Source organism: Dermacentor variabilis, chromosome 11, assembly GCF_050947875.1.
Source record: "Dermacentor variabilis isolate Ectoservices chromosome 11, ASM5094787v1, whole genome shotgun sequence".
In the NCBI taxonomy this organism is placed as follows: Eukaryota; Metazoa; Arthropoda; class Arachnida; order Ixodida; family Ixodidae; genus Dermacentor; species Dermacentor variabilis.
The window spans coordinates 83,602,109-83,628,452 of NC_134578.1; the positions used below are offsets into that span (position 1 = coordinate 83,602,109).

Here is a 26,344-nt window from a genome sequence, read left to right on the forward strand (position 1 = left end):
ATTTTAGTGGGAAAATGTACTCCACATATCATCCAGACAAAAGAATTGTGTAGTTGACACCATTGCAAGATATCCACCATCAAAATTGCGGTAAACGTGCAATGAAGTTTCATTTATCGTCTTCGTAAACGTTGTTCATGCATTTAGGCAGAAAGATAATTGAAACGCCGAGGCATTTCTTCGCAAAGTTCCGGGATTATAACTGGAAACTGTTGTTATTCAGGGATTCTTTCCAACGGGACTGTGCTGGTGTTGCAGATTATAGGCCCATAAAGTATGTTCAGCAAAAGCAAAATGCACTCATGATTGCGACGACTCCTTCATCCGTATTAACAATAAAGAGCCTCTTTGTCTATCGGAGGTGGAAGAACTCTGCCTCTTCCAGGTTATGGCTAGAATATACTACACTGCGTGAGGGAGACTCTCTTGTCCTGCAATCAAAAAAAGAAAGCTTACTGATCATCAAGTATATTGGTATGTTTGTACCAGCAAAATATAAACGGTTTGCTATGCTTGAGCAAGCAACTATAAAGTAGTCATACAGCTTTAACTGCAAACATTTTTTACTCTAGACAAAGTTACCCAACCCAGCATCATTATAATGAGCTGCATACTAGTAATCCAAGCAAGGTCGTTTTCGCAGCATAAAACACACAATGCTCGTCAGGTTGAGTGCAAAAGCAGTGCGTGAGAAATAATTGCTGAATGTTAGTAGGACCTTAGTTCATACATGCAAAAAAAAAACACAGCGCCCTTCCACTCTGTGACGAAGGATAACTAATGAAGTTGTCTATGTGGGCCCTTAATGGCGAACTACACCTCAGCCGCAGTTAGGCGCGGCGTTGCACATTCTTCAGGAATGGCACACTTATGCTTAACGCCTGCTTCATCTCTACCTCTTGTATGGCACTATCTATATGGCCTGGTATGGCGCTAAATTCGCGATCGGCCCCCGTATGGGAAGTGCTTAACGCGTGCTTCACCCCCGCAGCGGGTCTGCCCGACATTTCACTATCTTCGGTATCGGCTCACCCATGGGGAGTGTTATCACCTGCTTCACTTCCATCGCGGGTCGCCCGACATTGTACTATCTTCGCGATCGGCTCACACATGTGCAGTGCTTAACGCCTGCTTCACTTCCGCCGCGGCTAGACCCGGCGTTGCACATATTCAGGATCGGCCCACGTATGGGGAGGGCTTAACGGATACATCACATCTACCGTGAGTCGGCCTGGTATGGCACTATCTTCGCGATCAGCCCACGTATGGGGAGTGCTTAACGCCTGCTTCACCTCCGCCGCCGGTTGGTCCGGCGTTGCACTATCTTCGGGATCGGCTCACCTATGTTATCACCTGCTCCACTTCCATCGCGGATCGGCCCGGTATTGTGCTATCTTCGCGATCGGCTCACGTATGTGCAGTGCTTGACGCCTGCTTCACTTCCGCCGCGGGTAGACCCGGCGTTGCACAATCTTCAGTAACGGCCCACGTATGGGGAGTGCTTAACGCCTCCTTCACATCTACCGTGGGTGCGCCCGGTATGGCACTATCTTCGCGATCGGCCCACGTATGGGGAGTGCTTAATGCCTGCTGCACCTCCGCCGTGGGTCGGCCTGGCATTTCACTATCCTCGAGATCGGCTCACCTATGGGGAGTGTTATCACCTGCTTCACTTCCATCACGGGTCGGCCCGGTATTCCAGGCGGCACGTCAGGTCGGGCCAACGTTGGAAACATATTGGCACTTCTTGGCCCAATGACGGCCTAAGATTAACAGCGTGGTTCCAATATTGGCAGTGCCATTCTGATTCCTGGCCCATTGATGGCCTAAGGTTAACAGCGTGGCTCGAATATTGGCTGTGCCATTCTGATAGAGATCCAACGTTGGCCCACATTACACAGTCAGTAAACAATATTGGCTGTGTCATTCTGATAGAGATCCAATGTTGGCCCACATTACACAGTCAGTAAACAATATTGGCACTGCCGTTCAACAAGGCCGGAATTATTGGACCGACTTTCGTACGGATTTGCCAATATGGGTTACTAGTTGGCTTTTTTTGGAGGACATTTGCCCGTAATGAGCCAATTTTCGCCTTGTCGGCTTTTAGTGCTCTACGACTTGCTGATATTGAACAACGTGTTTTGAAAACTAACGCACTGATCACAGGCACACTGCGCAGGAACCAGAAATATGTTCTTCCATGTCAACTCCGTGCATGGTACTCCGCCATTTTTGCACTTCTCCTTCACCGAAATGCGTCCTCTAAAGAGAAAAGCCAGTGTACCACGCAGCAAGCAGGGAAAGTCACATAAAATTAGCCGCTGCTTTATTGATCGCGCATAAGAACATGCGCTTTCCATAAGAAGCAACGGTATTGCGAATTTGCCTGCGCATTGTATATTTTGCATGTACGTTCCGCGGCTTTGGTGGATCAGGATTCTGAGGAGAATCGAGAATTACAGTGCCACAGAGCTGATGGAACCGTTTTATATTGCATCGAGATGGAGCGCATATGTATTAGTAAAACTTTTGTTTGTTTGTTTAGCATGCATGACATGTTGCGGCGACATAATCATCATGCTCCTGTTCCAATATATTTGTTTGTTCGTGCATGTGTAGTAAGCTCCTTGTATGAATGCCCCTGATAGAAAAATATTAATTGCACGTTTTGGCTTTTGCGTGTCAACAACCTTAGGCCCCTACTTAACTCTCCCCCACGCACCCACGTGAGCCTGGCTAATGCTAACAGTCATGCCTTCAGACAGCCATAAGCTGCTGTGTCGAATTGGGTGCTCTCGGAAGCATGGGGGAAAGCGGCAGGGTCACTATTGTCCTCCTTGTCTCCCTCCGTCGCTGTCACGCCAAAACGCGGTCGGGCTAGGTCCAGCGGGGGAAAGTGGCGTTCACGCCATTTTCTTCATTCATACTTTCCTTTCACTCTTTCCTTCTATGCATCGCTAGCACGCCGACTGGGTGCCACACCGCCTGAGTGCTTGCCGTCTTGTCCGTTCTTGCCAGCGCACTCCTATCGTGAAAAATGCTCGCTTGCGGTCGTCATTCCTACTGAGAAGCCTACATCTTGAAATACGCAGCAATGTGGCCACGAATTTTTGTGAGTGTGAGAATAATTATGGGCGAAACAACAATTACAAAAAGAACTTGGCGCTCGTGGCCACCGTCTTCGATGTGGGATGAACTCGGATACACAGAAGCATGGATCTTACAATGGTGAGTGCATTTGATTTGCGCATGTTATAAGTTTTATAAGGAGCAATATCACCCAAGCAATATCACGCGGTATATATATTACTGAAACAGGCCTGGAAAATGTAGAGTGCCTGTAATTACATAGCTCTTTTTATTCGCAGCCTTTGAATAGTGCCCGGAGTAGAACACGTGTAAATCTCTGTGAATTTCACCCAAATTCCAGGACTATGATTTTAGCAAGCCACGCGCGCGACCTGATCCTGCTGGTGATACCGAGGAACCACGCTTCTTCTCACTGTTCTAGGTCAAGCATCATTTCCAGCCGGCAGTATTTCTTTCTTTTCGTATAATAAATGCCTCTTTTACCAGTGTTTCCTTACGGAACTTCTCGGTTTCCACATTAAAAATTTGGCACGAAGGCCGCATTGTGTCTAAACAGTCTGAAACTAGGCTTTTTGTGCTGTAGCAGGTTTTGCTGCAATTTTAATTATAAAGTGCTACGCTCACTAGGTGTGGGCTGTAAACAAGGCGGACGGATCCTGCGCATTTTATGTCTGTTCTAAATATTACGTTACACCTTCTACAAGATATGCCATATATGTCGAAATATTAAAAAGTGTTACCTGACAGATCTCTTGCAAGGAAGTTTCTTGATTCACCCCTTCGAACTCTCTGCTCAGACTTATAATATTGTTGCAGTATGGTGATTTTTCAAATGAAAACGCTGCCACATACATTTGTCATACAAACATCTCTGATAATGTTTCTTTTTATTTTACAGCGCAAGCATTTCCTCCAAGTAATGGTGAAGTCGATATGGGATATGGTAGAAATTTCAACGAAACCACCACGTTATCGTGGTTCTCGGGGGCCTGATCAGCCCGCCGTCATCCAAGCACTGACCAACCTGCCTACTGACGTCAGCTCCCTGCCCTGAAATCCCTGGCCAGCCCACCGTCCTCGGCGCCTTGCCCAATTCCTATCCTGAGGGCAGTGCCTGTAAATAAACTGTTTGAAGATAACCGAGCATCACCCATCTAGGTTCACGGAAAATGCCTGTTTGTGAAAATTTATTCGCAAATAAACTGTGATAAACGTCAGTTTCAGTATTCTTTTATTATTATTTGCAAGCATATATGACTTCTGCTTCTTGACATCTTTTTGTCGAGCTTTCCTAGCTACTATTGAGGAAGATGGTATGGGGGGACAGTTGCTACAAAAAATGCCGCTAGCAAAATGTTTGCGGTAAGAATGTCTGCGTGCTATAAAGCTAGCGTATTTAAAACATTTGTCATGCAAAGGGCATTGGCTCAAAGCTGGCATTATTAATGCCAACGATATGGTTCAACACTAGTCCTACGCTGGCAGCATGATGGCTGCTGCATTGGCATAACATTGGTCCAATCTTGGCTTTAAAGCTTGTCCTATGATGGCTGCTGCATTGGCATAACATTGGTCCAAACTTGGCTTTAATGCTGTTCCTATGCTGGCAGCACAATGGCTGCTGCATTGACATAACATTGGTCCAATCTTGGCTTTAACGCTGGGCCAGCATTGGATTGGGTTGCACTTTACCAATATGCCAACATTGGTCCAACATTGGTACCAATTTCTGCCTGCATTGGGCCATGGTTGGACCATTGCTGGTGTGCTGCCTGGGATTGTATTATATTTCGAATCGACCCACCTAGAGGAAATGCCTAACATCTCGTCACCTCCGCCGCTGGTCGGCCCGGCATTCCTCTACCTTGGGGATTTTCGTTCTACACGGGGAAATAATAGTGGGGAATGCAGCCCGTAACAGCGTTGCTGTAAAAATGAATGGATTCTTATATAGCTAAAAAGTAGTATCAAAGATTGAGATAATTCGAGGGGCTCCAACATTGTTTAAAGCAGATTCCATTCATAAAAATCTTAATAAAATTACTACCGCATGCACAAATAGCAGCGACACAGCTGTTTGTTCCTTCACGTGTAAATAAGTGACCGTCAGAGTTGCAACAGCATGGATATATGTTAAAAATGCCAGTTTGTGTTAGCTTGAATTACCAGCGGCTGAAAAACAACTGCAGAGAAGTCTTCTACTCTTTCTTGCTTGCAATAATCCTCAAAAACAGCCCTAACGAATAGTCCTATTTTACCTTTGATTCAACAGTACTTGCACATCTGTTTTCTTAACCACACATAGCCCAACGTATGTTTTATAGACTCAATCCGGCATATTGAAATATGTAAGCACGTGAAAATCCTTGTAGAGCGAATACTAGCATTTTTATGTGCTAGAGCAGCGTTTTAATTGTACATAGCTAAGTAAAGCAATGACTAAAATGATTCACTATATTATTTATTCTGAAACGTTTTGTTGTCTTTTTTGTATAAACTTACACTGTGCGACTTGCAATGAATGTTCTACCTTGTCTTCATGTGGAATGGAGATTGTGGTTTGTGGGTTTAGGCATTGTAAACTTGATTCTGCGGCACCACAAAGTGAGACTGCCATGATGGAACTGCGATAAGAATGCCCATTATAACTTAGTAAAATACATCGTTCACTTTGTATTAGTATCCCACAGGAGGAAATTAAACAATATTTGTAAGGGGCACAAAGTCATTGCGAATTAAATTGGGACAAAGGAACTTCAAGTCGGTCATCATGCAATTCGGTAAAGGGACACTAAAGCCAAACAATAAATCCTTTTATAATGCTAAAGTATTGCTTTGAAAACTCGGTTGTCGGTGCTGTCGTAATGATAAGTTGATTATTTGAAGAGAAAATAAAGGTCAGTTTAATTTTTTTAAATTTCGTGCAGACACGCATATGCCGGTATGTCATTGTGAAGTCACATATTTAAATGTAATGACTCGCACTTTGGCGGCGTTGGCGCAGTAACAATTCCAGAAACTTGCCACATTTTGTCTCTGACTCCTTTAGAACAAAATGTAGTAAATCTTTACCGCCAACTCATTTCCTATGCGCTAGAAGATGTTGGCAAAAATCCACGACGTCATGGCGGGATGGTGCGGGAACGAACTCCCCTAAGCGAGGGATAGTTTCGGTTTCTAGGAACATGCGTGCTTCTAGCGGTTGCCAGGCATCTTGAGTTTTGGTGGACCGAAGTAGATGTGGACGTTCACATTTCTTGTCATTCACAACTTTTTAGCAGTAAAAAAATTTGAGTGAATGGCAAACAGCTCTTACTTCTGTTGAATTATTTTTTTGCGAAGTTTAAACCGGGCAAAGCGCGGGAAGTGGCTCACTTCGTGCGTCAGTCGAGCTTCCCTTCGCTCAAACTTGCCAAACACTCAGCGATATCACTAGTCGGATCGCGCGGGCTCATGAGCTTCGGTTGTGTGGCCAAGTATGAAAATGGAGAAGACAAGACAGAAAGTTTTAATCAGCCATGCAAGTAACGTAATGCCCAGGAAACTAGGTCAACCAAGCACAACGCGAACTTGCCTAAATGGGGCCATGACATGCTTTCTGCGGCTCTATGGTGTACTAACACTGGGATTTCCAGTTAGGCGAATTTTTCTTAGGTTTTCTAATGAAAACAGGTAAGGTCAAGTATTTCACTCCATTTTCTGAGTAGGTATTTATTTTGCATGAGGAACCCAATTGCCTGCAAGCGTCAGGGAAGTGACATGAGAGCAGTGTCGCTCGACTCACTGGTAATGAAGGCAGCCCATCTGCTGCCAGTGAAACACTTGTAATGAAGGGCTTGACTGCGTGTTTTTTTTGCTATGCACTTTGTTTGCTCTGTACTTTGTCGACAGGAACGCCGAATGCTAAACTGAAAGTAAAACTCATCCATGATTTTTTACCAAATTTCGAGAGCAATGTAGGCAAACTGATGAGGCACGTAATTGTTGGTGCTCCCCTACTAAGATATCACACTGAAGAAAGTTTTAAGTATTTTTCTCTGATATTCTTTTCCAAATGCACACTTTTCCACTGCGAGGGCGCCGATACTTTTCCACTGCAGAATGTGTGAGACAAAACGAACAAACATCGGTCTGCTTTAGTTTACGCACTACAGAAAACACGAATTAACTAATCATGGTGCCAGGAAGTTATTTTCTTTATGCTAGCTCCTACTGTATCTTTGGACTAGTTGAACTGTAGTCCTAAATTTACCCACAAGTTAGGAATTTCAAAATGGCTACTTTGAAGAAATGACAGAATGTAACATAACGCTTTAAAGCCCACAGCAAGGTCGCTTCCAATGTCACCTAGTTTATGCGCGGCTCATAATGATATTGTTCTGGCGAACCATCTCGCCACTCTGAGGATTTGCCCTATGAGCGAAAGACTCTGACAACGCACCCTCCTTACATCCGAGGCCTCAGCCTTGTGTGGCGCTTCAGTATCAGTCCCGTCGTGTTCGGAAAGACTCCTTCGATATCTGAGGCAGGCAGACGAGACCGCGTGTTTGGTGTACCTCCGTCCATACACGACTCGTCAATTCACGGTAAGCGCTGAAAGATTTTCTTTTTCTCATTTTCTTTTTTTCCACACTACTTTAATGTGATGTTGAAACTCGCCGAAAATATATCGTGCGTCTAGCCGCCGTCATGGCAGCATGTGTACCGGAGACTCGGAAACGCCGATGTTAGATTCATTGAGAAATACTATGTTGTGCCACCTGCAACGATCCGTAAAACCCGTGCACCGCGGATAAGTGAAGTATGTTTTGAGGCATTTCAGATAAACAAAAATGGGTTTGACTGACTCTACTGACGTACCTTCTGCTGGCTTTCTAGTGAAGACACTCCGCCCCTCCAAAAAAGAAAGTTGCCGTGCAAAAGGAAGAGAGAAAACGGAAGGGAATGCTTGTAGTGTCACGCAAAACATAAGGAAAAAACAGCAGTTGCGAAGTTCAGGCACCCATTTTCATCCAGTAAACAAGGACACAGTTTGCGGGTATTTATTTCTCCTACACTTGCACTTACAATCGTTTTCACGTTTTTACGTTTGTACTTCTGTTGACCACGCGCTCGCGAGTTCTAAATTGCAAGTATCGCTGTGCGGCGGCAAAGGCGACATCAATAGCTTTCCCACGCGAAGTGCACAAACAATGTCAAACTAATTGCAGACGCATTTGCTATAGCTTAAAGGATGCATCGTATAAGCGCTTTTCAGACATACAGCAAGGTCACTTACAAGGTCGCCTATTTTACGCGCGGCTCAGAACCATATTGTTCTTGCGGCCTGTCTCGCCACTCAGAGAGGATTTCCCCTTCGAGCGAAACTCCGTGGCAATGCACCCTCCTCGCATCCGACGCCTCAGATTTGGGCGGCCCTTCAATATCAGTTCCGCCTTGTTCTGAAAGTCTTCTTCAATGCGTGAGGCAGGTAGACGAGACCGTAAGCTGCTTGGTGTACCTCCGTCTATGCGCGACTCCTGAATTCCCGGTAAGCGCTAAAAGTTTTTCCTTTTCTCATATTCTTTTTTTCCCGCACTACATTTATGCGCTGTTCAATTTCGCTTAAAAAAAATTCTGTATCTTGCCGCGTTCATGGCCGCATGCGTATCGGAGACTCCGAAACCACGATGTTAGAACCATTAAGAAATACTATGCTGTGCCACCTGCCACAATCAGGAAAACCCACATACTGCAGATAATTCAAGCATGTTTTGAGCCACGTAGGATCCTCTAAGCTGGAATGTTCCGACGTAAGGTTACCTGACAGCCAGCATGCTTATCTGACTGAGCTAGCTTGGATGCTCGGCTGTCACAGTTAGAAGTTCGAATCCTCACGCGGTTTTTTCCCTTAAGGTGGGGAAACTCAAATTCATCTCCAGGCTTGAAGTGGCGCAAGGCAGCGGCGAAAACGCCGAGAGCAAGTGGGGTTATAATAATCCAGGTACAACCAAATTAGGAACATTCACTAAGCTTCAACAAGACACCCCCTCACCAATTAAGGAATAGGCCTCCCTGGTGGAGTATTCGGCCGCTCGCTCCCACCCAAAATGACTAATTCAATTACCCAATGGCCCTCGGCCCCCAGCAGATGGGTAGCAGCAGAAGAAGGCGGCGGGCAGACTCGTAATGCAGAAGAGGGTGTTGAAAATCTTTGGACCCGGACAGGCCGCCAGTAGAAACTGACCCTTCCACCGTTTAGCACCCGAACTCTCTCGAGTGAAGCTAGCCTAGCAGGAGTCCTTGAGGAACTATCAGGCATTTTTGGGATATCATTGGCCTTATTGAGGTAAGTACAACTGATTAAGCATATGCAGTTTCCATAATTGGCCAAGCCCTCTGCTATACAAGACTACCAGATAAGAAGCAGTTCGGAGTAGCATTCGTAATCCATAAGGACATAGTGGGCAACCTGGGCTAATTCTACAGCATTAATGAAAGGGTAGCAGTAGTCGTAATAAAGCTGAATAGGAAGTACAGAAAAAAGGTAGTACAAACCTACGCTCCAGCCTCCAGTCACAATGATGAAGAAATGGAAGTTTTATGAAGATGTTGAATTAGCAATGCGAAAAGTGCAAACTCAGTAAACTGTAGTGATGGGGAAAGTGGGGAAAAGGCAGGCTGGCGAAAAAGCATTTGGCAACTATGGCATGGATTGTAGAAACACTCGAGGAGAGATGTTAAAATCCGCGAATAGTTGCGAATAATGAACACCTTCTTGAGGAAGCATTGGAACAAGACGCTGACCTGGAAAAGCTCCATTGTTGAAAGAAGAAATGAAATTTATTTAATATTTTATGCCGATCCTAGCCTAGTGCAGGATGCAAACATTTTAGGTAGGGTAAAGTGCAGTGATCATAGGTTAGTGAGGGCTAGGATTCACGTCAATTGGAGGAGAGAAAGAGCAAAATTGGCCAAGAAGAAACAAGCCAACTTAGACGCAGTATGGGTAAAAGCAGACCAATTCACGTTGGCGCTTGCAAAGAAATATCCAGCCTTAGAACATAGAGATGACGGTTACATAGAGACAATGAACGAAACCCTAACTAGGCTGGCTTCAGAAGCAGCAATTGGGGTGGGAGGTAAGGCACCAAAGCAAGCAGCTAAGCTCACCCGAGTAATAAGGAACCTAACAAAGGAACGAGAAAAAATTAAAGTGTCCAACTGAAGAGATCAGATGGAATTCGCGGAACTGTCAAAACTAATCAACAAGGAAAAAAGAAGAGATATTCAAAATTAACATGTGAGAACCACCGAGGAAACATTAAAAGATCGACGCAGCCTCAAAACAGTGGGAAGCAAACTAGACATCGGACAAACTAAAATGTATGCACTGAAACACAGGCAGGGCAACATCATCAGAAATATTGAAGATATAGTAAAAGCCGTGGAAAAATTCTCTACTGACATGTACAGTACCCAAAGCAGCCACGATACATCCACTCGATGTAGTAATGAACAAGTTACAGATACTCGTTGTGTAACTAGCGGTGAGGTTACAAGGGCCTGAAACGTGGAAAGACATGAAGCGGGTAAAAGCAGCAGGAGAAGAAGGAATCACAGTCGATTTAATCAAAGATAAAATAGTCCTAATGATTGAAAAATTAGCGACCCTTTAATTGAACTGTCTATCGACTTTAAGGGTCCCAGAGAACTGGAAGAATGCCAAAATTATCCTAAATCACAAAAACGGAGACGTTGAAGAAATGAAAGATCATAAGGCCATTAGAATCCCACCTTCCAATATTATCAAAATTTTAACCAAGATAACATCCAATAGAACAACGGCCACACTGGACTTTAATAAACCAAGGCAACAGGCAGGTTTCAGTAAGGGATACTCTACAATGGACCACATCGATGCCAATATGGAGAATACAATCAGCCTCTTTATATGGCTTTCATTGATTACGAAACGACGTTTTGTTCAATAGAGATACCATCAGTCATAGCCGCAGTACGTAATCAACGAGTACAGGGCGTTACGTAAGTATCTTGGAATCTAGAAATACACAGAGCACAATCAGCCGCTTTATATGGCTTTCATTGATAACGAAAATACATTTGATTCAAGCGCGATACCAGCAGTTATAGAGGAAGTACGTAATCAAGGAGTACAGGACGGTTACGTAAATATCTCGGAAAGTATTTACAAAGATTCTACGTGTACCCTAATTCTCCACAAGAAAAGTTGGAACATACCTATACAGGGGTTATACAAGGAAACTCAATCTCTCCAATGCAATTTACTGCGTGCTTGGAAGAAGTATTCAAGGTATTAAACTGGGACGGCTTAGCAGTAAGCATCAACGGCGAATATCTCAGCAACCTTCGATTTGCAGATTACGTTGTCCTGTTTACAAACATGGGGACGAGTCACTACAAATCATTGAGCACCTTAACAGAGAAAGTATAAGAGTGTGGTTGAAAGTTATTATGGAGGAGACAAAGCTAATGATTAATAGCCGGGCAATGGAACAAGAGCTTAGGATCGCCATTCAGCCTCTAAATCATGTAAAACAGTATGTTTGCCAAGGTCAATGACTCACAAGGGACCGTTATCATGAGGAAGAAATTTACAGAAGAAAAAAATACGTTGGAGCGCATTCGGCTGACATTTTCAGATCCTGACTGGAAGCATACCAGTGTCATTAAAAACAAAGGTGCACAATCAATGCATTCTACCGGTGCTGGTATATATGGGGCAAGAACTTAGAGACTGACAAAAAAGATCGAAAACAACAACTGCGCAAAGAGCTATGGAATGAAGAAAGTTAGGCATAACGTTAACAGACAGGAAGAGAGCGGTGTGGACCAAAGAGCAAAGAGGGATAGCCGATATTGGAATCGGCATTAAGAGAAATGGAGCTCGGCAGTTCATGTAATGCGTAGGTAAGATAACCAGTGGACCATTAGGGTTACGAAAAGGGTGCCAAGAAAAGGGAAGCACATTCGAGGACGGCAGCAGAATAAGGGGTGGTGGTGGGGAAGGAAGCAAGAATTTCGCAGGCTGCTAGCTGGAATAGGTTGGCGCAGGACAGGGGTAATTGGAAATCGCAGGGAGAGGCCTTCGTCCCGCATTAGACATAAAATAGGCTGATGATGACGAAAATTTTAACAGCGAATATTGGCAGTTAACGATGGTTTGCTATATAAATATTTCTCACTATAAAAGCGTGGCGCTGGTGAGTGCGAGCTATATCCAGGTGTTTTATAAGAGCAATAGAAGATTGCAAAATAAACGCGGCAGAATAAAAGGGCTTCATCGGGTCTTCATCGGGCACACTTCAGCGTGTCCTCTTCCGCAATTTGGCCGACGTTGCCGCGCGGCTAGCGCACGTGCAAGAAAGCACGAACGCCTCCTGGTGGCAAGCCAAGGGGGAAAGTGGGCTTCGACGGCAATCGTCATCCTCTAGGCGGCGCGCCTGCTTTTTCTGCCTTCCGACCTCGCCGCCGACGTGATGACGGCATTGTTTGTAGATTATTTGCAGTGTGATGACTGGCAGCCGCCAGTGGTGGAAGCGGCGTTGCCACCGCGTATCGGTGTGCGACAAATCATCCCAAGGGAAATGCAGGGAGTTTCCCCATCCTGCGGAAACTTCAAGACGGTGGCGCCACCCGTTCTTTGATTTTAGCACTTTTCTGAACTACCGAGGGTTTCGTCGAAGAAAGAGTGGTGTTTCTTTTTCATTGTAAAAAGGTGATATACTAATCGAAAAGACATTATTTTTTTATTTATGTGCCCCTCAGCCCATCTTTCTCCGCAGTCCCTTCAGATATAGTTATAGAACACTTCCGTTATAGCACACCTAAGTTGAGCGTGTTGGCTTCACAAGAGTCCTCCACTAACACAAGCTCAAAAATATATACGTAGCGCAATGAGCTGCCTACTAATTATATACCCATATCAGCATAGTCGATTGGAAAAATATTATTGATGGTCCTCCTATTGTGGAGTATTTTTTTGAGGAAACGTCGCATTCGAAGCGCGAGTCCGTCCTCTTCCAACTGCATTCAATCTAGAACAATCAGGGCCACTTCACCTTAACATTTCACTTCCTGTTTCTACGCCGACAAAATAGGCAGAAAATTCCAATCGGAAACTTCTCTAACTTTCACTTCTGTAAGCTCTCCCAAAGCAGGACGGAGAAGTTTCGTTACCAGTAAACGTATCAAAGGACTCTAATAGCACCCATTGAAGGATCACGGATTTCAATGTTGAAACACCGTCAGCAGGTGTGACGTAAAAGTGAGCAGAAGATTCCAGATCTATAAATATAATTCAGAATTACCCAGCTCAGCTAAATTTAGTAAACCACTTGTAAGCGGTATAGGGCACAACTCCATGCACCTGTTTTTGAACTTGCTGAAGTGCAAAAGTCTGATGAGGTTCCTGTTCACATAAGGATTATGCAAAGAGCAGCACTTAAAATGAATATATGCGAAAACTGCAATTGAACCTTTCCGTGCACCCTCTCCTAATACTACAACTGCTCCAGATCATAAGAAGCAAACAAACACTGACAACAAGGACAATATAGGGGAAATTACTTGTGCTTAATAAATGAAATAACGAAACGATCAATTAATGGAAATCAAAGTGGATGAAAAACACAACTTGCCGCAGGTGGGAACCGAACCCACAACTTTAGCATTTCGCGCGCGATGCTCTACCAATTGACCTACCCCGGCGCCGTTTCCCCATCCACTTTCTTGGGTATTTGTGTGTCCTAGTAGAACCCTGGGAGTGTTAGCCAGCGCCACCACTCACAGACATTGGCGGCGGACGTGGAACGTCCATTTTGCGGCAGGCGTCACGAGAACGTGATCTTTTTGGGTGAAGACAACTGGTCAATAAACCCACACATGCTACCTGAAGGCATCGATGTTGCCGGACTCGAGACCCTAGTATGTAATAAACGAGAAGAAATGTGTTAACCGAGGGGCCGAATTTTTATTAGTCATATCATAAGAAGCCAACAAAGAATGACACCAAGGACAACATAGGGGAAATTACTTGTACTTAATAAATGAAATAAAGAAACGATGAATTAATGGAAATGAAAGTGGATGAAAAAACAACTTGCCGCAGGTGGGAATCGAACCCACAACCTTCGCACGTCACGGTTGTGGTTGTGGTCGTGTCAGCGCTTGTGCCATGCATTTCCTTCTTTCTCCCTTGTATTTGCAGTGAACTTTCGTAAGCATGAATCCCGCCATAAATCCAGCAAATAGCCCAATTAGCAGTATCGATCAAATATATTCTCACAATGCCACGAGAGGGACAAAGATGAAGATCACGAACAAGACGATAGAGACGACGTAGTGGAGCTAACCGAACGTTCGGCCATACTGGTGGTACCGGCCATATCTTCTGCAGAATAAACACGGTACCAGTTGACCTTATCTTTCTACCCGTTTTATTTTTGGTGGAGGTGCTGGGTATTAAACAAGACGGAACGCCCCAACGGACTTGTCTTCGGCCGTTCCACCATGCTCACAGACGACGTGGCTGCTCGGTTAAGCACGGCGTCACGACCTGGGCAGTCAGCATCCGCGTCACCGCAACCGTCAGTCTCCTTGACCCATGTGCTGTTACCTTCTCTGGTAACAGCACCGACAAAGCCGAGATCGAAGAATGGCTTGGCGTATACGAACGCGTAGCTGCACACAACCTATGGAACCCGACAGTGATGATCGCAAATCTTCTCTTCTACCTCCAGGGACCAGCACGCACACTCATGACACACACTAGGAAGAGTTGACTAGCTTGGACGTATGTAAGCAAAATCTTCTCGACCTTTTCGGCAACCTCACTGATCGTAAAGGTGCCTCTGCGAAAGACCTATCTTGTCGGGTTCAAACAGCTACCGAGTCGTACGTTGCGTACATCCTTGATGTCCTAGATCCTAGCCACGTCGATGCCTAGCCACGTCGATGCCAGTATGCCCGAGGCTAATAAAGTCAGACACATTCTCAAAAGCATCGCCGAAGATGTGTTTAACTTGCTGGTTTTTAAAGACTGCTCGACGTAGACGAAATTATCCGCGAGTGCAGATGTTTCGAATACGCAAAGAGCCGTCGCATTGCCGGGTAGTTCGTGCGGCTTCCCAACACAGGCGCTACGTCGTCGTGCGAAGACGTTCATTCGGCCCTGAAATCGTCCACTCCAAATAACGTTGTCCGAATTGCGCAATGCGAAATCAAGACTGTGTCGCCATCATATTTCGTGCGCCCTTCTGAGGATACGCAATCAACCATCTCCCTCGTCCACGCACTTGTCCGCGAAGAACAGGCAAACGCAGATATTCAACCCGTGTGCTCCATAACACGCCCTCCGGTTAGCCCTGCTCCTCTTCATCGACCTCTACCGACGTTTCGACGCTATCGAGAGCCCGCCCAATGGCGAAAACCAGAAGACGGGCGAATATGCTCCCATCGTAGCGGCTTGGGGCACATTTCTCGCTATTGCCGTTATCGTCAGCCCTAGTTTTCACGCTCCACGATCTATTACCGCCACAATTGCAACCAGCGCCAGCCAGTTCATGTTCCAAATCACCCGACACACCATGACCGCGGCCCTTCTGCGTCCATCAGACGCTCGAGCTGTTCGCAGTCGCCGTAAGATCGTCGCTCCCGCTCGCCCCCGCCCCGCCGTTTTTCATTGCCCCACCCTTTTGTATGCTCAACCCCGGAAAACTGACGGATGCAGTTCCCGGAGGTGACGCTGCATTGGACTCTCGACATGCAAATCCTCTCCGTACCTTGCCGACAGAGCAGAGCCTAATCGCCGTGGAAGTTGATGCCCTACCTGTCAATGCCCTGATCGACACTGGCGTACACATCTCGGTCATGAACGCAGATCTCTGGAAGCAGCGCAAGACAGTGCTCACTCCTACCGCGTCCCGCGTCGTACGAGTCGCTCATGGGGGAACTCCCGCTTTGCTGAGAATGTGTGCCGCTCGTGTCAGCGTCACCGGTCGCCACGTCTGTATTGTTCCATGTCCTTGACCATTGCCGTCACGACGTGATCCTTGCCCTTGATTATTTATCTGCCCACTGAGCTATAATTGCCTGCTCGAGGTCACCGACTTTACCGACACTGTACTGAGCCAGCTGTGCTGCGCCGTCTATCTCCGCAGGCACTGACCTGGATCACTGCTGTTCGCAAGCCCTTGTCGACTATGTCATCACTGCCTGTGTCAGTGGCTTACTTTCGCACGGAGTGTCGTTTCATCACACCTTAGTGACCGTATCGGCTAACGAAACTTACCTTCCAGTCCTGAGTTTCAGATTCTGCCCTCAGGTACGCCACACTGTCGCCGTCGCACGAGTACGACCTTTCTTCCCTTTCGCGTCTTCTGTCTCCCTCCACCTCTTTCGCCGCCTGCAATTCTCATTCCGCGCCGTCACCTCCAGCGTACGACAACATTACCAAGATGATAGCCCTGGACCTTACCCCCACACAAACCGACGATCTTCATCGGCTGCTCACATCTCATTCTGGCATTTTTTACCGTGACGGTCGGCCTTTGGGACAAACATCCCTAGTTCAGCATCGCATACATACCGGCGATGCACCGCCTATTCACAGACAACCCTATCACGTGTCACACGCCGAGCGCATCAGAGTAATACAACAGGAGGTTGATAATATGCTTACCAAGGACATTATTGAACCATTGTCGAGCCCATGGGCTTCTCCTGTTGTCTTGAGAAAAAAGGAAGGCCAACTCCTGCCGATTCTGCATAGATTAGCACCATCTAAACAAGATAACAAAGAAGGATGTTTACCTACGGCCACGCATAGTTGACGCACTGGATTGCTTACACTGTGCGAAGTATTTTTCATCGATAGGCCTGCGCTCCGGTTGCTGGCAGATTGCTGTCGATGACGTGGACCGTGAGAAGATCGCATTTGTTACGCCAGATTGTCTTTATCAGTTTCGAGACATGCCATTCGGCTCGTGCAATGCTCCAGCCACCTTCGAGCGCATGATGGACACGCTCTTTTTCACAGCGTTAAGTGGTCTATACGCCTTTGTTACCTCGACGACGTCATCGTGTTCTCACCGACCTTCGCGACGCACCTTGAACGCCTTTCGTCTATTCTTTCCATCTTCCTCGCTGCTGGGCTACAATTGAATTCTTCGAAGTACCACATTGGTCGCCGCCAAATTACTATCATCGGTCATCTCGTCAACTCATCTGGCGTCCACCCCGATCACGCAAAAGTCCATGCTGTTCTCCATTTTCCTGTGCCGACCTGTGGCAAATACGTCTGCAGCTTCGTCGGCTTAACCTCTTATTTCCGCCTACTTGTAAGAAATTTTGCGTAGATTGCTCGTCCTCTGACTGAACTTCTGTATAAAGGGGGCCCCTTCTCATAGGGGCGCCAAGCTGCTGCCTTCCTACGCCTTACCACCCTGCTCACTACTCCACCAATTCTTGCTCACTTCGACCCATCTGCCCTAACATCTCCCGTAACATCTGCCCTAACGTCCGTACAGATGCTAGTGGCTAGGAGTTGGCGCGGTTTTAGCCCAGTGTAAACGTGGGCGTGATAAAGTTATTGCGACTCAATTACTCCATTACAGGCCGCCAATTACAGGCCGCCATAATAACTGCAGTTAAACGCCTTAGTAATGCTTAGCTCGAATGAACACCAGCTACATGCACTGTACTGTCGAACATGGCAATGCAAGTTAGATTCATTCACAGCACACTCATATCTTATATACGTTTGATATTTGATTGTAAGCGAGATAAATAAAAAGAAAGTATGTAAATAAGAATGTTCCCGTGATGAGCTATGCAGAAGTGCTCCTCCATTTGGACACAAGCCAAGCGCAACTACAGTCAACAGAAGACAACTTATACAGCATTTAAATTCTGGGATCTAAATGTGCTATTGATGTTTATGAATTCATGGTCCAAAATCCAGGTGTTAAAGGCGACACACATATAAACATATCTCTGCTCAGACTGGTAATCCTATGTGTCCACTAGTTTCATAAAGTGTGCCCTACCGCTTTTCTCCCGAGCGGAGGTTGCTGACCAGTTGCAAATGAAAATCACTCAATTATGACTACGCCACACTTAAGTGAAAGACGGACAAAAATGACTGTACCACTAAGAATGTAGTAGACGCTCCTACAATGCATCTGATGGCCTCCATGGACTGGAGCAGGTGAAGTGTGTTTTGTGTGTAGGTGTACAGAGGTTGCGCTTACTCATGGAAGCTATTTAAAATGTTTCATATATTTGAGTTAGTTCTTCGATTCAGACAAAAATATAATTGTATTCTGCATGCTTTCCACGTTAAATACTCAAACCCAGGTTATCACAGGTCAGTTCTTGGGCATCTGATTTCTTCTCAGAAAACTACCCCTCTAAATAACGTACACGGCAACGTAACCCCAACCTCTCTTGAAGAGAGCCATTGCACTAGTCTTTGAACCTAACAATGCAATATTTGCATAACGATTCATTTCAATTTGATCTTACGCATGGCAGCACCTTACAAAGTACATGTACACTTAATTATGGCAGTATGAAAGGTGCACAAGAATGCAGAACGATAAAATATCATATATGCTTTCATCAATATTCATGTCTCCATTTCAACGTGAATATTTTAGTAGTGAATATGTCTTCATTCTACTTAGTGGCATATCACAAACACGAAGGGCAAAGGTATTTGCATTCTAAACTGACAAAAGTGCTTTGGTACGTTTCACCGCAATACACAATGTGTTTTGCAGTGGAGCATACTAACAGTGGCAAAGGTGAAGCCCGGTACGGTTTCGGCTAACTTCGGCAAGCGTGTCCTGCAGTGAGGCATCTTCTGTAATGCGGTAAAGCATATTGAATGTGACAAGAGCTAACCTAGCATGTATGTTTTTAGCCAACAAATGTTGTCTAAACATCATCCTGCGCGAAAATCTGCTTTGTTGAGACTAGAACATTAGGTCCGTCACTGACAGAAGCACTACATTCCAGATTCGCGTAAGTCCTTCCCATTATATGCATGCTTCAATGCAAAACACAAGTATCTTGCGGTGATAACACTGGTCGAACAGGCTGGTTCGAATGTTTCGACAGGGGAGCATACCTTCACTCCTAACGGGGGAGAATCAGCTGGTAAGACCTTTACCAAGTGACGTACCGACAAGCGTTGGGTAGTGGCTGGCAGAGAAGCAGGAGTCTAAAAAGCGTTGCGAAATTCGGTTTTGTAAGGTTAGCTTCACCTCAGTACAAATAGGTTGAGCAATTAGATATAATGTTTTGCGGTGAAGCATAGCAAGGGTGCCTGGCCTTTGATGCAAAGCAGCTTCTCAAGAGGCACGTTGTTTTCACGGCTAGCTATGCAGTTCCATGCTTACGAGTGAGTGTGCCGCATTTGGTGGTCTCCCAGTGACATACAAAATGACATTGATCGACTGTGTTGTAAATGAGTGAAGGCGCTACTGGCGCAAAAGCGTCGTTTCGCTTTCTAGAAATGCCCTCGGTTAAGGAGAACACCTTGACTTGCATATGACCAAAGCCGTTCGATAGCAAACTACGAAATTACTTAGCTATTGAAGAAATCAACAGTTGAGAAAATATTACCGTGTAAACATTGGTTGCCAGGTCGGCAAAACAACGGTTTCAAGCGTCGCAGCCACCTGCGAAATTGCTCTGAAGGCCTGCCAGCCTACTTATTAGGCGACTCGGCGAGCGCAATGTAAAAGGAGAAGGCGGGTGCACGCGTACATCCTTAAGGAAGACATATATGTCCAGGTCAAGTGGCCCCTAATCACTTTTGACATGCTTCACTGCAGTACTATGGGTGTGCTTCACCGCGTAATACAAGTCTACTGTTGTGCAGCTGACATCAGGACGCCGATTTATTCAACTTATCTAGCGAGGCCGGTCCGTTTATCACGCTTGGCAGCGTTTGACCAACTTTCTGCCTTAATTTCATCAGTCTTTTAAATTTTCTTATCATAATAACCCTGCACCATGCAGTAGCAAAGTTGGTGCTCAGTCTTAATCGTTTCAACTGCGTCGGGAAAGCGTATCGGCAAGCATGCATGCAGCAGCCCCGGTGGCACTGGCTGTTGTTGGGAGAGGCCAAGAGACGCTCTACCACGTAGTGACGCCATTTGTCTGCTTAAAAAGAATGCAGATGATGGTAAAATGAGCTGCAGTAAAGCTGTGAAAAAGCAGTAGCAAAGCTGTTATAACACCATCTCGCTCGAGAGAGATGGTCTTAGAAAAAAAAAGACGCGATTTAAGACGATCTGTCGGAACAGCTCATCATGCAACTGTTTTCTTACGTCCTCGTTCTTTTGTGCATCTTTCCCTGAACCAGACTACTAGATGGTTCTGTGCACGCACTGACGATCCTGACGGACCACGCATACGAGCTGCTCTATAAGGAATGCCACAGCCCATTCCACAGGCCGGCTGCAACTTGACGCGGCTAGGAGGCAAAATATGCGCGTAACGTACCCAGCGGTAACGCATCAAACAGCTGATAGCCCAAACCTTTTATTGCGATAGCAATTATGGACACACCAGGGGCATTTCTGCTGTCGCCGTCACCGTAGCCGCGAGGTTCCGCACGGGTGAAAGCGTGTGAGGGTGAGCCGGCAAACGCGGTTCAATCTCGCGTGCGCAAGCGAGGAACGCAGCCCGGATGCCTGCCCTCTCGTGTAGCGCGTGGGGCAAGGCGGGGTCAGGTGAGGGAGGAGGGGTGTTCTTCTCTGGCGGCTGCCACGTAGTCTCGATGTCCTCCTCGTCCGCCGCTCCGTACGAACTGGAGTCATTGCGGAGTCTACTACGGCGTTGTCCGCGGGAATCGCGGACGCCGTAGTAGACGCCTTTGCCGGAAACCGTAGGGACGAGTTGCCGGCGCTCGTGTGTTTTGAAAGCAGTCTGCGACGTCGGCAAAGTGCGCGCCCACGCGGGCCTTTTCTTCAAAGCGATCTGCGATGTTTGCCGAGTGCGCGTAGCGTGGGTAGCATCTTATTCACTGTGCTTTCGACCTTTCGTTCGCGTTGAAGTGACAGATGCACGGAGGTCAATTGGTTCGCGGCTTCTGCCGCTATTTCTAACTCAAGTGATTTCGCAGACAGTTTTCGTTATCGTTCAGCGAGATGTGTTCATGTTTACCTGTGCGCGCCTGACACCATGTTGGTTAAATTACAGCACGTTGACGGGCTAGTTGGTTTGAATGCATGAGAGAATCTGTAAGCGCGACTGAACAAGGACGTAGAATGAAGCAGACACGCAAGGACAGCGCTGTCTCTGTGTGTCTGTTTCTTTGTACGTCCTCGTTGAGCCACGCTTACATATTCTATCATTGTTAATTCAATTAGTAAGTGAATGTCTGCAAGTTTATACGGCCGATAAAACTACTGTCCTTGCTTCGTATAGCTATCTGCTAATTTGCAATAGCTATCGGTCATTCGCCTTTCGGGCAGAACTGCGAATTTTTGTTACACGCATATCCTCGGCATTTTATGTCGCCGTAGCGTTGTCCTTTGTACTGGTTCGATCAAGTTCCATAAGAATGATAGCCGGCTGCGTTGAGAATAAGAAGTGGCACAATGCTTACGTGTACTTAGCTTTGTATCTTCGAACGGAGCGAGCAAGCCCTGGCCAAAGAAGCGACGGTGGATCCGGTCGTAGATACGTGACACAACCAGGTCACCGGCAGTGCGGAGGTCGTGAAGTTCGTGGAGCACAGCCGAGCGAAGTTTAGGGATCACAAGGAATAATGCAGGGCCGTCGAGGTTACGGTTGTGGCAGTAGAGTACGCCATCTTGAACTTTGAATAAGTGAAGTGAACTGTTGGCAAGTGACGATTCAAGGCGGTCAATGATGATGCGCAAGGACGGGTCACAGCGCTGATCGTCGGCGACATGGAGCAGTGGGAAAACAGGGACAACACATGCGTCGGTACCATTATCAGACGTAGAGGTCGCATCTTCGACTGGGTAGCGAGAGAGGCAATCTTCGTCCTGGTGTAGGCGTCCCGACTTGTAAGAGACTGTTTAGGGATATTCTTGTAGTCGGAGGGCCCAACAACCGAGCCGCCCAGTAGGATCCTTGAACGACGAAAGCCAACAGAGCAAGTGATGGTGTGTGATTAGTGAGAAGGGCTTGTCCTATAAATATTGGTAGAACTTTGAAACAGCCCAGACGATAGCAAGACATTTGCGCTCGGTAATAGTTGCGCTCTGTAGTTGTCAGGAGCCGGCTAGCGTACGATATAATGCGGTCGTGTCCGTGTCGGTGTTGCGATAAGACGGCGCTGATTCCATAACCGCTGGAATCGGTTCGGACCTCTGTAGGTGCGGACGGGTCAAAGTGGGACAAGACCGGTGGATGGATGAGAATCGTGATAAAGCGTGAAAATGCGGCAGCCTGAGTGGAACCCCACGTAAAAGGCACGTCTTTCTTCAGAAGTTCAGTCAGTGGTCAGGCTATGGCTGCGAAGTCTTTCATGAACCGTCGTAGATAAGAACAGAGCCCCACCAAACTCCGGACGTCTTTGACAGACTGAGGTACAGGAAAGGCCGTTACTGCTCGAACCTTCTCCGTGTCGGATTGCACTCCGGAAGCATCGAAGAGATGGTCTAGCACTGTAATCTGTCGGCACCTGAAGTGGCACTTCGATGAGTTTAATTGGAGGTCCGCCTTGCGGAAGACGTCAAGGATAGCTGCGACGCGCTCAAGGTGCGTCTCAAATGTAGGAGAAAACACAAGGACGTCATCGAGGTAACAAAGCAAGTTGACCATTTGAAACCTTGAAGCAGAGAGTCCATCAAGCGTTCGATCGTGGCGAGGGCATTGCATAAACCGAAAGGCGTAACTTTGAATTTGTAGAGGCCCTCTGTAGTGACAAAAGCAGCCTTCTCTTGGTCTTGCTCATGGACGGAAATCTGCCAATAACTAGGTCGAATGTCGATGGAATAAAAGTAATTGACACCGTGAAGACAATCAAGAGCTTCGTCGATTTGTGGTAAAAGATAACCGTCCTTTTTAGTAATTCGGATTAGGTGGCGGTAATCAACAGAGAAACGCCACGTGCCATCTTTCTTTTTGACGAGCACGACCGGCGACGCCCAAGGAATTCGACGAGGGCTCAACAATGCCTCTGGCGAGCATCTTGTTTACTTCCTGCTGAATAACTTCCCGCTCTGCCATGGACACGCGATACGTCCGGTGGTGAATGGGAACAGAATCACCAGTGTTTATCCGATGCTTAACAAGGGACGTCTGACCAAGTGCTCGATTGTCAGTGTCATATACAAGGTCGGTTAGGAAAGTATCCAACTTATTTTTGCGAACACCTGATGGATATGAAACAAACGCGGTTGCATCAGTCGACCTTGAACCTTCATGCGCATGCGCGAATTTTTTCCCGCCTGCCGATAGCGTCAATCGGTGCGACGCAGCGTTTTACTAAAGTAGTGCACCGTGCTCTCGTCGCTTTTTTATTGCAAGTAAAATGGCGGAGTGACTGGAGCAGCGCTACTGCATCAATTTTTGCCAGAAACTGGGTGACAGAAAAGTGGAAACCATTCGGAAAATTCAGACGGCTTTCGGTGGCGATGCTATGAGCAGCACACCGGTGTCTTTAAGCTGGTGTGGTATACAACCGGTTTAAGGACGACCGCACATCGGTGGAGAGCGAGCCACGCTGCGGTCGGTCATCAAAATGCCGAAATGACCACATTGCCAAAGTGAACGCTGTGGTGATGCGGGACCGTCGTGCGACTATCCGAGGAATTGCGGAAGCGGTGGGCATCAGAACTTTTTCTGTACATTCCCTTGTGACCGAAGGTTTAGCCACGAAGTGGGTTGCCGCGAAATTCGTGACGAAGCTGCTCACGGTAGAGCAAAAGCAACTTCGTGTTGAAGTCTGACAGGACATGCTGGATTCCACAAACAGTGACCCCGACTTCATGAACACTATACTCACTGGGGACGAGTCTTGGGTGTACGGCTACGACCCAGAAACCATAATCCAGTCGTCGCAGTGGAAGCATTCCACGTCACCAAGACAAAAGAAGGCCTGCCAAGTGCGCAGCAACATCAAGGTGATGCTGACTGCTTTCTTTAACTCCCGCGGTATGGTACATCACGAGCACACACCACAGGTTCAAACAATCACCAAAGAGTACTATAGGGATGCCCTCCGGCACCTACGTGATGCTGTGCGGCCCAAGAGACTGGAGTTGTGGTCAACTGGAAATTGGCGCATCCATCACGACAATGCCCCTGCACATTTCTCGCACTTCACTCTCATAGTTCAACAGACTCCTTACTCTCCAGGTATGGTCCCCTGCGACTTCTGGCTGTTTCCCGAAATCCAGAGGCCATTGAAAGGAGCGCGATTTCAGACAAGCAAGGACATTAACGCTGCAACGACAGCTGAGCTAAACTCCATTACGAAAGAAGCCTTCTCGGAATGCTTCCAACAATGGCAGCAGCGCTGGGAGAAGTGTGTGGAGTCCCAAGGATCCCAAGAAGACTATATTGAGGGTGATTAGGTTTCCAACGTTCAAGCTATGCCACTTTTTTTCTTCGGCCAAAGGTCCGATACTTTTCGAAGAGACCTCGTATGTCGCGGTAGGAAAGCAAAAGGAGATATAGGGCGGCTGCTTGGCCTTGTGCGAGATCCGGAGCGACCGTGGGACGTAATGGGCCGTCGAGGTAAAAGTCATCCTGCGGGTAATCAGGAGGATCTGGAGACGCGTCGGCTCCAAAAGCAGTGACGTGGTCGGCTGTTCCTGACCGGAGCGTGGCCACCGCTATGCCATTTGGTAACACTTGCTTCGTCAAGCGAAGATTGATAACGGGGAGAAACACCCCATAAGCAGCAAGGGTTACGACGGAGTGTGGTACAGAAATGTCGCGCGCCAAGAGGACCTTACGAATGGGTACGACGACATAGTCGCCATCAGGCACGATTGCCGTTGAGGCCTTAGAGTTTCATACAAAAATTACTACAGGTAACTCTGGCGCTGCAGTCGTTGTACCACCATGGGAATGATGGTAAATACATGGATTTGTGTTATCTTCGTGCTTGTGGATTCAAATGTTGTTGTGGCTTTTTATATTACTCTATATTAATATTACTGCCGTACATTTCGGCGCAATCTATACTCTTCGATGTGCAGAAGACGCGCAAACACACACAATTGCTATTAATTGTAATAATTGAGCTTGTCCAGATGGCTAAATCGAAACGCGCGAAGCATCTCGAGACACTGGCACGCCTGCGAAAAATTCATAAGGGCGTTTCATTCGCTTGTCGATACAGGCTTAATGGTTTCAATATCGGGCTTCTGTGCTAGAGTTCCTGTGTTCGAATCCTGCCGTCGGGCAATTTTAATGAGGTTTCTTTACATATTTATTACGTAGTACATTGTTGAAAATGACCAGCTTACAAAGTCACAAAGCCGTTTCAAGCCAAAAGGACGAAGTTTAGGCAAGCCCATGTACTTCCCATAGTTTCCATGCTGGTACGACCGTTCTCACTGCAGCTCCCGTAGGCATTAGCACCAGAGTTCCCTCTAGTAATTACTGTAAGGAACTCTGTGGTTGAAGCCAATTCGACGAAGCCGAGGGCTTTCGGAGGTAAGCGAACAAACGCTGTGGTGTACAGGTTGTTCGGGGCGAACGTCTGAAAGAAGAGGAAGCTCGAGGCACAGCGCGCCGGTGGAACAGTCGATGAGGGCAGATTGCCGCGTCAGAAAGTCGACCCCGAAGGTCATGAGCGCAACTGGTCAGCACGGGGAACAGGCCTGGAACTCGGCGGCCAGCAATTCCTATGCGAGCAGTGCCCATACCGCTTACAGCGATACGTGCGGCTCGAGTGATGTCAGACGTAAGAAACCATTTAAGGCAACGACATATGTTAGCGCTCTATATGGACACCTGGGCTCTAGTATTAATTAATGCCGTCAACGGAACACCATCCACGTCTACTTCAATTAGGTTCGTGTTGGTGAGGAGTGTCAATGGAAGATTTGGATAGACGAACGTGACGCAGCACTACCTCGAAGACCTGCATGGCCTAGTTTTCCGTCCTTCGGTTTTGGCGAGGAAAAGCGGCGAGGTTGGGGGTGACGGGAAGCGATGGCGTTGAGGCGACGGCGATCGCATGGAGGAGCGGCTGTCAGGGGTGTCAGAAGTAGGCTACAGACGGCGA

At 46.9% G+C, this 26,344-nt stretch overlaps 2 long non-coding RNA genes across 3 annotated transcripts in view; one reads left to right on the forward strand and one right to left on the reverse strand.

Moving 5' to 3' along the window:
* Window positions 1–5,020, reverse strand: part of LOC142563766 (uncharacterized) — a 41,554-nt gene extending 36,534 nt beyond the window's left edge. For both annotated transcript variants that reach the window (XR_012824401.1, XR_012824400.1), the window contains exon 1: window positions 4,898–5,020. This is a non-coding gene — a long non-coding RNA (uncharacterized LOC142563766). The remainder of the gene's footprint in view (window positions 1–4,897) is intronic.
* On the forward strand, window positions 15–4,310 carry LOC142563769 (uncharacterized). Its single transcript, XR_012824402.1, has 2 exons — window positions 15–3,231; window positions 3,992–4,310. It is a non-coding gene; the product is annotated as an uncharacterized LOC142563769 (long non-coding RNA).
* Window positions 5,021–26,344: the final 21,324 nt, after the last annotated feature.